This window comes from Marmota flaviventris, chromosome 7, assembly GCF_047511675.1.
Source record: "Marmota flaviventris isolate mMarFla1 chromosome 7, mMarFla1.hap1, whole genome shotgun sequence".
Taxonomy (NCBI): domain Eukaryota; kingdom Metazoa; phylum Chordata; class Mammalia; order Rodentia; family Sciuridae; genus Marmota; species Marmota flaviventris.
In genome coordinates, this window is record NC_092504.1 from 51,850,604 (window position 1) to 51,860,876 (window position 10,273).

Sequence of the window (10,273 nt, forward strand, 5' to 3'; positions counted from 1 at the left end):
AAAACTATAGGTCTTGTCAAATTCAAGAAAAAAAAATCTGTAATTACAACAAATAATTTACAAAATAATTAAATGAATTATTTTAGTAGAGATTTACCATAGTAAGGATTCTTCTCTTAATTGTTAACCAATTAAATATTTAATTTCTCTTAATTCAAAGGAAAGATATTCATCATGTTTAATGGTATATTGGGTAGACTTTACAGGATCACATATGAAGGTTTATCTAGCAAAATGTAGAAATTTAAAGAGCTTGGCTTTTAATACTTGTTAAAACTTTAAGAATTTAACATTTTTCATATTAAAAAAATAATCTTACTATGGGGAAAATATGAGCTGGGGCAAGTTAAACCTAATGAAGAGTAGGGATAAGCACATCTCTACTCTGACCATAGATTTTAAATTTATTTCCAGGCCACTCATTTATTTCTCTGGGTAGTGAGATTTCTTTCCACTAGGCTAAAGCCAGTGGAAAGACATTCATTCTGAGACTCTGCTTTGGCATGCACAGGGTTACCCAGAGGAGCACACTGCAGTGTTTTTATAGCATGGCATGGAAATGGGGGTTTGCGTGTATCAAATCCTTGACAAATGTTCTAGCAGTTAAGTAAAACTTTGTTTATATTGCGTGCCTCTCAACAGAAATTAAGAACTGTGGAAACGATTCACGCACGTGGTTGGCAATCTTCTCTCGTTCTCTCTTAGTGAATATGACAAGCTCACCTGCTGTGGGAGTCTGAAAATAAAGGACAATCTCACCACATTAATAAAACATGAGCCACAACTGAATGTGAGGCCAACCAACCCACCAGAGACCTAGTGTGACGCTTAATTTTGTCGATGATGGAAGTACTTTAGCCTGAGGTAACTTTCACAGAGGCCATATTCGCGTGCAAACTTTCACTTAAAGCACTACCGCCAGGCAGAGTTAATGTTCATGGGAGTGTAAACTTACAGTAAAAGGCAGGAACCACATAAGATGCTACATCACTCAAGCCAGTCAACTTTGGTAGTGGCCTAATGTTTTATTGAAGATCATTCCTCCTCACAGGAGATCTGAAAATCCACTTAGTGCCCTTGGAAAATTGTCTGTTTGGGCTGCATGGACTAGTTCCCAATCACAGAAAGATAAAAACATCAAAATAAGCTAATAGGGTTTTGCAATGAAATACAGTCCCTGGAGAGCAAGAAGTAAAAGGGGGAGTTTTTCCCCGGATCTATTAAATTCAAGGATTCCATGAAGTTAAGGGAACATGCTCCAGCAATGGGAAGGGGGAAGAGAGACAGAATGTACAAGAGAAACAAAAAATAAAAAAAGAATTTAAAAAAAAGGAGAAATGTTTTCTAGGAAATGGTGTAAAGCAAGACCCAGCAAACTGAGTAAAACCATCTTTAAATTTTTTATCAGTCATACAGTACTTGAAAATGATGCTGAGACACTGAAACGGAATTGTATTCATGACTCACATGAAATCTATTCTTTTAAAAGTCATTTTAAAGAACAATTCAAAAGGGAATGCTGCCCGATAAAAGATATTTTCTGAAAGGATTTTTCTTCTATCAATTTCATATTAAACACGTTTCAAAATTAGAGTTTCACTTATTTCCGTATTTGTTTAATAAGACAGAGGTCTAATTTCTTTAATTCACAGTAATAATTTATATTCTGGAACAGAGAGTATTTAAAAGTCAGATTGTGAAAGGAAAACAAAACTATTGAGTACTGAACACCCCTGGGTTTTGCTCTTGATCTGACCTTCACTTACTTTTTCAGATATTTATGAAAGACTTAGGGAAAGAAAATCAGGAAAGAAATAGTGAAACTTTTGAAAGAGTTAATATTTCTCTGTTACAGCGTGCTTCAGTTTGTCCCGAGTAGACTGGCACCATGGTTTAGAAGGTAAGTGTTTTATCACGTTTTGTACCATTGTAAAATTTTATATCTAATAACTCATAAAAATTCATCTGGAGGCAATGGCACCAACTAACTCATAAATCTGTTACCCAGGTGGCAATGTTTTTGGTAAAAGTATTAGAGCACAAGTTTAGAATCATATATTCTCACATTTGCCAGATCATACATGTCATTCTCTGCTCTTTCTTAGGTTCTGTAGCAAGAAGGATTTTTAAGGAAGGAATAAAATTGATTACATAAATGTGTGTCAACTTGAAATCTCTTGTTTTATGTTGTATTACTTGGGAAGTTTTAGCCAAACAGATTTTTAGAAATGATTATCACTGAAATAAATTTTTTATTCCATTCTTTCATACCCAAACAAAACATTACCTCAGGGAGAAGTTGCAAATTTTTTCCTCCTCTGGCGGAATTCAGCCAGCTTATGTATTTTGTGTGGCCCAGAAACATATTTTTTTTCAATTTTAATAAGTTCATCCAACTTTTAAAACTGGGAGATGTTTAATATTCAAAGCCAATGTTGTACTTTCTCTTGAAAGTCAGAAGATCTGCCAATACCAAGCCCACAATATCCCCTGGGCTCCTGTCAGCTGGAGTCTTACCAAAGTCAGGTATTGTAGCTAGACAGCTCCATCCCACCCCAATCTCCACTTTTTTTGTGGTCTCACTCGTACTGAGACAAATCTTTGTAATTTGTTCTCCTATTAGCCCTGTTTTCAAATTTTTAAAACATATTTCTCTGTACTCTTGCCACTATCAAATGTTGGAATATGTGTATAAAATAAGAGAGCCATAAAGTTCAAGGAAATATTAAAGCATATTTCTTTGCAGTCATTAAGGATGTGCCTGTTTTTTCGTATATAATATATGCCTATGACTTCTATCTTGACTGCTTCATTCATTTATCCTGTCTTCTCCCTTTAGGCATTTACATTTAACCCTTGCTTTATTTTTTCCTTGTTAGAATATGAACTCTTCTCCTAAGAACTTCTATGTATTTCTCATGAAACCTAATTCTGCCTGCAGTTAATGATGTGTGGACTTCTTCCCTCTCAAGAGACTCAAGGATCTCTGAGGGTAAGTTTCATACATACTACAGTTTTTTAGACCCCCAAATACTTACCAAAGTGCTATTAGATAATGTTCAGAATTAAAAATAAATGAAATTGAAACTAAATAACAAGCACTGTTTTCATTTAAATCAAAGGGTACATTAAAAAGTTACTATCAAAAAAATTCTAAAATGTAGAAGAGTCTGATTTGCTTTGTACTATATTTAATAACAATATATCTTCTTTCTTTAAATATAATAAATAAAACTGCTATATGTGTATCTTTTTAACTGTGATATTTTCCACTCAGCCTTTTGGTCAAGACTTTTTTATTTACCAAATGTAGGTGACAATGTACAAATAGAATCAAGATATAGAGTGGCATTCTCTAAGCTCTTTCTACCCTGACTAATATAAACATTATGACTATTTTATATTTATAAGTAAATTTACCTTAGTCTATATTTGAGTGATCAGCTTATTTTTTAAATGACCAAGAGATCTTTGGTAGAGTCATTTTATATTTAATGGGTTGTATATAAGGATGATGTTCCAGTAATGAACTTTATTAATTAACATTTTAAATGGCTATAATTCACAAAAATTCAAAGAGAACTAACAAAAAAAAAGCTACAGCTATTACAGCTGTCACCATAGCCCAGTTTAGATAGTTCCCTAGTGAATATTCTTCATGCTGTCAAATGTTATGTGTCAATGTCCTAAAAGTTTTCTTTACTGAGTCCACTTGCATGTGTTTGCAAAGTTTAGTTTGCTAAAGAAAATAGTATTTAGACATGAAACTATATAATAATAATGTGAATGATAAAATCACTCATAATTTCTATTTGCTATGTTTTGTGAGACTTTTACGGAAATAGATCTAATGTTCAAAACAACCCTGGTTGTACTTATGAGTAAACTGAGGTACCTGGAAATAATAACTCATGTAGGGTCACCCTGTTAATTAGTGGCAGATCCTGGTTTCTTCCCAGCTTGACTGGGTGAAATAACACCATCTCTGTTTAGTGCATGTGAAGTAATTGTGAGTTTTGATAGTTAAATTTTCATGATTTTGAAGACAGTTGTTATGCACAGTATTTAAAGAAGAAAACATAGCTACCATGTTAAGTTCAATCAATGTGGCTATGAATATTAAATTTAATGTGCAAAATGAGATTTAGTGATTCTTCATATCTCTTTCGACATATAAAAGAGTGAATAGTATTTCAAGTATAATTTAAAACATTAGCAAAAATATACATGAAAGCAGTTACTTATGAAAAATCAGACATATCTTATACGGTCCATTTTGCATGCTGTCCACTCTGTGAGTAACTCTTCCTTCTGTCCTTTGTGCTGTTGACCTTTTAAAAGTCATGTTTTAGACCCCAACTTAAATATTGCCTACATTCATGTACCTTCCCTTTTTAATCTTTGCAACATCATTCCATTAATTTGTTTGAGAGGATTTATCTAATTTCATTCTTGCTTAATTGTTTTTTGTATGTGTCTAAAGTTTCCTTCTTGTGTTAGATAATGGACAAACTTCCAAATATGGAAACTATATCCATTTGATTCACAGAGGGGTATCCATCATCCTACACAGGGGCAGATACTAAGAAATGTATCACATACAGAATTTTCAATGCACTGTAATTAGTTTGGTGCTAATATATACAGGTTTGGTACTTGATCTTGGGTGAGATCAATAAGCAACGATTTGGAGAAAAATCCAAAATGTAGTTTATAAAGAAGAGTGTTTTTAGGGCTGGGAATGTGGCTCAAGCTGTAAGGCGCTCGCCTGGAATGCATGGGGCGGTGGGTTCGATCCTCAGCACCACATAAAATAAAATAAATATGTTGTGTCAACTGAAAACTGAAAAATTAATATTAAAAATTCTCTCTCTCTTAAAAAAAAAGAAGAGTGTTTTATGCTCTGTGTAGCTTTCTCAATAATATGTTTTAATACTTTACAAACCATTTTTTCTTACACATTCTGGCCAATAAAGTCTTTCAAGTACTTCCCAATTAAAAACAGTCATTTAAAATATAAAAAAAAATAAAATAAATTCTAATTTGTGACATGATTCTGTACCTAGAAGACCCAAAAGAGTCTACAAAGAAACTACTAGAACTAATAAATGAATTCAGCAAAGTGGCAGGATGTAAAATCAACATGCATAAATCAAAGGCATTCCTGTATATCAGCGACAAAACTTCTGAAATGGAAATGAGGAAAAACACCCCATTCACAATATCCTCAAAAAAAAAAAAAACCTTGGGAATCAACCTAACAAAAGAGGTGAAAGATTTATACAATGAAAACTACAGAACCCTAAAGAGAGAAATAGAAGAAGATCTTAGAAGATGGAAAAATATACTCTGTTCATGGATAGGCAGAACTAACATCATCAAAATGGTGATATTACCAAAAGTTCTCTATAGGTTTAATGCAATGCCAATCAAAATCCCAATGGCATTTCTTGTAGAAATAGATAAAGCAATCATGAAATTCATATGGAAAAATAAAAGACCCAGAATAGCAAAAGCAACTCTAAGCAGGATGTGTGAATCTGGCAGTATAGCGATACCAGATTTCAAACTGTACTACAGAGCAATAGTAACAAAAACAGCATGGTACTGGTACCAAAACAGGCAGGTGGACCAATGGTACAGAATAGAGGACACAGAGACTAATCCACAAAGATACAACTATCTTATATTTGATAAAGGGGCTAAAAGCAGGCAATGGAGGAAGGATAGCATCTTCAACAAATGGTGCTGGGAAAATTGGAAATCCATATGCAACAAAATGAAACTGAATCCCCTTCTCTTGCCATGCACAAAAGTTAACTCAAAATGGATCAAGGAACTTGATATCAAATCAGAGACTCTGCATCTGATAGAAGAAAAAGTTGGCTCAGATCTACATATTGTGGGGTCGGGCTCCAAATTCCTTAATAGGACACCCATAACACAAGAGTTAATAACAAGAATCAACAAATGAGACTTACTTAAACTAAAAAGTTTTTTTTTCTCAGCAAGAGAAACAATAAGAGAGGTAAATAGGGAGCCTACATCCTGGGAACAAATTTTTACTCCTCACACTTCAGATAGAGCCCTAATATCCAGAGTATACAAAGAACTCAAAAAAATTAAACAATAAGATAACAAATAATACAATCAACAAATGGGCCAAGGACCTGAACAGACACTTCTCAGAGGAGGACATACAATCAATCAACAAGTACATGAAAAAATGCTCACCATCTCTAACAGTCAGAGAAATGCAAATCAAAACCACCCTAAGATACCATCTCACTCCAGTAAGATTGGCAGCCATTATGAAGTCAAACAACATGTGCTGGCAAGGATGTGGGGAAAAGGGTACACTTGTACATTGCTGGTGGGACTGCGAACTGGTGCGGCCAATTTGGAAAGCAGTATGGAGATTCCTTGGAAAGCTGGGAATGGAACCACCATTTGATCCAGCTATTCCCCTTCTTGGACTATTCCCTAAAGACCTTAAAAGAGCGTACTATAGGGATACTGCTACAACGAGGTTCATAGCAGCACAATTCACAATAGCTAGACTGTGGAACCAACCTAGATGCCCTTCAATAGATGAATGGATTAAAAAAAATGTGGCATTTATATACAATGGAGTACTACTCAGCACTAAAAAATGACAAAATCATGGCATTTGCAGGGAAATGGAGGGCACTAGAGCAGATTATGCTAAGTGAAGCTAGCCAATCCCTAAAAAACAAATGCCAAATGTCATCTTTGATATAAGGAGAGCAACTAAGAACAAAACAGGGAGGAAGAGCATGAGAAGAAGATCACCATTAAACAGCGACGAGAGGGGGGAGGGAAAGAGAGAGAGAAGGGAAATTGCATGGTAAAGGAAGGAGAACCTCATTGTTATACAAAATTACATATAAGAGGAAGTGAGGGGAAAGGGGAAAAAAAAACAAGAGAGAGAAATGAATTACAGTAGATGGGGTAGAGAGAGAAGATGGGAGGGGAGGGGAGGGGGGATAGTAGAGGATGGGAAAGGCAACAGAATACAACATACACTAGTATGGCAGTATGTAAAAAAGTGGATGTGTGATCGATGTGAATCTGCAAAATGTATACGGGTAAAAATGGGAGTTCATAATCCGCTTGAATCAAATGTATGAAATATGTCAAGAGCTTTGTAATGTTTTGAACAACTAATAATAAAAAAATTAAAAAAATAAAATATAATTTCACTTCCACTGATACCGCCCTCTCACTTCAAATCCTGCAGCATTGTCGTAATTGGTCTTCCTACTTCTTTTTAAATTTTTATCCTTATTTTTATTTTTTGGTACCCTCTTCCTACTTCTATCCTTGCTCCTCTACACTCATATTTCCGTATTGATGCCATACTGAGAGAAAATGTATGAATTCTCATCTTCCTCAGTGAAAGCTGAAGTCCATAAAATGACCTACATGGCCTCAAGGATCTGTCTCCAATAACTTGTCAATTCATACTCTGCTTTACTCAGCTTCTCTCTCTCTACTCCAACCACTTTCTCCTAGTTGTCACTTGAAACAGTAAAATATCATAACTTAGTACTATTTCATGGACTGTGTTGCATTTGTCTGAACTGTGATTATTTCTAGTATCCACATTAGGTGCTCCCTGTGCTCCTTCTGATCTGTGCTTAAATGTCAGATCACTGAGGACTACCCAGACCATGCTATTTTAACTGCAACTCAACCCCCACCCCAAACATTCCTAGGCTTGACTTTGTTTTTTCTTCCTTAGCATTTACACATTGCAGTGCCTTTCAGGTTACATTCTTATTGAGCAAATATCCAGTCCCTTCCCCTCCCACTTTAAGATAATGTATCCCTGGCTATGTCACTTGATTTGGGCAGTGGAATATGAATGGATTAAAAAAGAGACTTTAAACAAGTCTGTGAGGTTTAGTTTGCCCTGGGGTTTCTCGATATGCATATTTGCATTTTGAAGAATATCTAAAATCCCAATAGGAATTTAAATTATCATTTATTCTTAGCTGAAGATGTTAAAAATGATTCTAAAATGTATTTGGAAACTAACACACAAGCATAGCTAGAATATCAGAAAGATCTGAATAATAGAGTTACTTATTTTATTAAGTAGTAAATCATATTATAAAAATACTATAAAATTTGAAATGCTAGAATAAACAAATGAATGGGTAAAATCTCATAACACCCAGTTTCTCTGATTGCGCTTTGTATTTATTATTGGCAACAAGGAAAGTAAGGAAAAACAAGGGCGAGTTCATCATGCTAAAAGCCCAACCCCATCTAAAATAACCCAGATCAGAATGAGAGCCAATGCCACCTTGCCCAGCTTGCTTTTAATTTGATGCATTGTGTCTTAGATTATTGACACTATTTGAACAATATCACTGAGAAAAACAACAGGCTAGCACCCAATTTTTTTCAATTTTCAATTTCTATGCATCAATTTTTGTTTGGTTACCACAAAAGACTTTTTACCTAAATCACAAAACTAAGATAATATAATCATGTGTTCTATGAAATATATATGGTTTTCTTAAATTTATTTTTTAATGCATTTTATTTGTTCTAATCAGTTACACTTGACAGCAGAATGCTCTTCAATTCATTGTCCACAAATGGAGCACAGTTTTTGACTTCTCTGGTTGTAACCAAAGTAGGGTCACACCATTTGTGCAATCATAAATGACATATGTATTGCTATTCATTTAAAAGTCAATATCGGGACTGGGAACCCAGGTCGATAATAGAGCACTTGACTAGCATGCCCAAGGCCCTGTGTTTAGTGCCCAGAACTGGAAATAATTAAAAAACAAATAAATAAATATCAATATCAATCACTGGCTGCCCATATCAAATCAATGACATGTTCTGCATGTGCAGGCGGTTCTCTGAGACTTGTTCTGTTCATCCTTGTCCTTCACCTTCATAATCTCAAAATCCTTTCACAGACAATTGCTTCTTATAATTTAGTGTATCATATAAATTATTCACTATAGTAGATTTCTATTGCTATCATAACAAATTCCACAAATTTGGAAAATTAAGTAACCCAAACTTGTCATTTTAGAGTTAGTAGGTCAAAGGTCCCACACAGATGAGCTTTACTGGTTATTCAGGAGAAAATCATTTTGTTGTTGTTGTTGTTGTTCTTTCTTTTTTTTTTTCTTTCCTTTTCTAGTTTTTAGAGGCTATCCATATTTTTTAACTAGTGATTTCATTTCTTTCTCTCCAAAGTCAGCGGTGTTGCCTTTCTTGAAACCTTCTTCTACTGTTATTCTGTCTCTACTCTGCACCAGGAAAGGCTCCTGCTTTTAAGGATTTATGTGATTAGATTAGGCTCAAGTGGCCTAATAATTTCTGCATCTCCAAATCGTATATCCATTCACATCTTCAAAGACCCTTTTGACCTTTTTGCCATGTGAGTTAGCATTGAATTTCCAGAGATTTTCACCTGGATATCTTTAGGGGTTTATTATTCTGCCACCTACATTCACCATGACAAATACAGAAATTTGTCACACAAAATCTCAAGTGGTATAGAGATGCAGAATTCCACATAAACATGAATCCCTTTAAGCAAATTCAATTTGTTTATTTTTCAATAATCTCATAAATGTATATATTTTAGTATGTTTTTTGGATAAATACATACTCATTATAACTTAATTAAATATTAACATTTTACAAGAAAGGCCAAGATTATTCAACTTGGTGTTATAAACTTAAATTCTTTGAAGACAAACACATTGATAGCCACATTTTAGATTCATTAGAATAAATGAAGATGTACATTGCAATAAAACGATCAAAGAGAAGGCTGCCTACATCTACCTCTCTGCTTTGGAAGCTCAGGGATGCCCTTATCTCCATTTCCAGGGATAATCAGTCCCTAAAGGATCTTCTTATGCTAACTAAACAGTGAAGACTTAGGGGAAAAAAAAAAAAAAACAGATTGCAGTTTCATTAATTACAGTGAGAATAAAGTTGTCATAAAACTTGAAATTCAGATCTTATGTCAGAACAAGCAGTAGCTCTTCAATGTTATATAGTTAAGCTAGTGGAAATCATACTATTAATCAAAAACAATTTTATTAATATAACTTAAGAAATAATGTTCTAGTAACACAATACTCATGAACTTCAGAAGACCTTCTTGGTTTTAATGGAAGATTTCTACCTAAGATTCCCAATACCAACATAGGTGACCTTAAAATAGAAGGGGAAAAAAAGAGGTCAGAAAATAATTAAAAGCTTTGCC